Raw genomic sequence first — 2,551 nt, forward strand, 5'->3', positions numbered from 1 at the left:
GCACGGAGTCTAGGGGTGCGCCGCCGGCCCGGAGCAGCGCGGGCACGGTGCCCGCATCCGCACCCCTCCCCACGACCGCGAGCAGTGGGCGGAGAGACCAGAGCAGAGGAAAAGCAGGACAATGCTGGGCCCGGCTGGCGACTCTGCACTCTCCGTGGTCCCCAGCGCCCCTTCTCGCCCGGGGTCGCCCAGCTGCCGCGCTGTTTGCTTCCCAGCCCTGCCTTCAGGGCCAGGGAGGCAGAGCGGTGGCCGCCGACCTCCCTCCGCCGCGCCGCCTTCCTCCCCGCGGGCGGCTCCCGCGAGTCCGCGAGGACGCGGCGCGCGCGAGCAGAATTGGGCGCGCGAGGGAAGGGGACGCGCAAGGAAGCAGCGCGCGCACCGGGAGCCGGGCGCGCGGGGGAGCCAAGCGCTCGGCGCTCCCGGAGGACCAGCTGCCGCTCCGGCGAGTTTTCGGTTGAGACGGGGACTGCGGTGCGGCTTAGTGTCCGTTACGGGTCTTGGCCCGGGCGGCGCAGATTGCCAGCCATCCTGGCCCGCCTCCCCTCTCGGCCCCCATCAGAAAGCGGGCGAGGGCCGGCGATCTCGTCTCCCGCCGGGGCTGCGGCCGCCAGCCGGCGGGCATCCCGGCGCCCGCCTCTGGAGCTGGAAGAGAAAGTGAAATGAAGCGCCTTTCCCCAGGCAACACCTACCCGTCCCCAGTCCAAGTGCAGCTGCCTCGCTCCTCAGGCGCCGCCGGTCCCCGCCCTCGGGCCCCAGACTTCGTTCTCTTGACAATGGCGCGTCCCCTTTAAGGAATAATCCGATCGGAACCGATCTGTGGTTAAACCTCCCTCCGACTCCAGATTTTAACCGGATTTCTCTCTCTCTCTCTCCCCAAGAGCCCGACGGGCGCCCGGCGGTGCTGCGAGCTCTTCCCACCTCTTCCCCGCCCCGCCTACCCCCTGGTCTTCCTGATTGGCGAGAAACACTACAACAGGAACAGCAGTTCTCACACGCCACTGGCCAGTGCAGCCGCCGCTCAGAGTTACCCCCGCCTTCACCCCGCCCCTTTTCCTGGGTTGGTCCTACCTCTAATCATTCTCTGTCTTCTACTCCGTCGTTGCTTTGGAGAACTGGCAGTCAAGGCTTACCCTCCCGCCTCCGGAAAGCGAACTTTATTTTTATTGGTAAAAAGACATCTTCCTGTGCACCTGATTGGACAAGGAAGGAGTTAGTCTGCACGCCCCTTACCCATTATTGCTCTCTCTACACGGGTTTGAGAAACACGACCGCAAAGTCCTCCTCCCCACTTTGCCTAGTTCGAAGCGCCTTTCCCTTTAAATGTTGGTAGGGGTCGTAGACAAACTCATAGTCTGTGTTGGAGAAAGACGGAAAGGGAGAGGAGAAAATTTCAAAATCTCCTGATGACTTTGGAGCTGGGATCCAGCGGAATCTCATCCTTCGGTCTACTGAATGGAGTGGTTAGAATGAGCAAGAATACCTGCAATTCTAGTACTCACTCTTGAGATGTAATCAACAAGTTTTCACTCACTGTCCACTCTACTCCTACTGTCGATCCCACTGGCATTTTGCTACCCCAAAGAGCTTTAATAAAGATATCTGCAAACCTAGGGGTGCCCTTGTTTGTTCCACAATCGTTCGTTTAAATCGCTTCTATTTAAAGCTCCGTTTAATTCATATCCTCTGTTGTTATCTCGGGTTTGTCACGAGATCTAAGTTACTCTTCTGAAAAGATTGAACAGATGCCCACCCAGCGTGCCATCCTCCAAAGTTGAAGAAGTCCTTACCTCTTGCTAGAACTGCGTAAGGGAGCCTGGGTTGAGCCCAATTGGGCACCAGAAGGTTATTCCTTGAGAGAATTGGGGGAGTCTGGCACCGGAAGCTTAACCCTGCAGCAAAACCTCACGCATGGAAAAAGGAGGAATTCTTCGGCAGCCTGGTAAGGTCTGTGTTAGGAGCTCCCCAGTTTCCCATGGGAACTGTAAGAACCGGAAGGATTGTACCTACTAAGATTCGGTACTCAAGTGCTTTGGTACCTATCTATGAATGTTAGGGAGAAATAGTTAAATGTCTGCCTCCCTTTGCCAATGAACTTAGAGAGACTTTGGACCTCAGGATGTTTAGTATATTTGCAGTGAGAGCCCAGCGGAAACAAGCGGTGCCAAGAAAGTGGCAGCGCTTGGCAGTACCCCAGAAGGGATTTAGGACCAGAAAGAGGGAGATAAACAGTGGCAGCCCACTCCAGTGTTCTTGCCTGGAGAATCCCAGGGACGGGGGAGCCTGGTGGGCTGCCGTCTATGGGGTCGCACAGAGTCGGACACGACTGAAGTGACTTAGCATAGCATAGTAGATAGGAATTTTCGGAGAGTTCAGGGGGAAAATCTCCTGGAAATACCCTAAATATGGAAGAGTGAGAAAAGGGAAAGGTTGTAGGTGGTTTAGGTGTTTCTATTAGGGGCAAGAGACAAGGAAATAACCTGGATTATATTTATATGGCCTTCACAGGTTTGTTTTTTTTTTTAATCAAGATCCAGGTTAAGTTTTCAAGTTC

At 56.0% G+C, this 2,551-nt stretch overlaps 1 protein-coding gene across 4 annotated transcripts in view; it reads right to left on the reverse strand.

Annotated features, from left to right (window-relative positions):
- FRYL (FRY-like) overlaps window positions 1-929 on the reverse strand; it is a 271,066-nt gene extending 270,137 nt beyond the window's left edge. For all 4 annotated transcript variants that reach the window (XM_010858903.1, XM_010858901.1, XM_010858902.1 and 1 more), the window contains exon 1: window positions 690-929. The gene's annotated coding sequence lies outside the window, so the exon portion shown is untranslated. The remainder of the gene's footprint in view (window positions 1-689) is intronic.
- Window positions 930-2,551: the final 1,622 nt, after the last annotated feature.

The sequence above is a fragment of the Bison bison genome, unplaced genomic scaffold, assembly GCF_000754665.1.
Source record: "Bison bison bison isolate TAMUID 2011002044 unplaced genomic scaffold, Bison_UMD1.0 scf7180017864451, whole genome shotgun sequence".
NCBI classification, from domain to species: domain Eukaryota; kingdom Metazoa; phylum Chordata; class Mammalia; order Artiodactyla; family Bovidae; genus Bison; species Bison bison.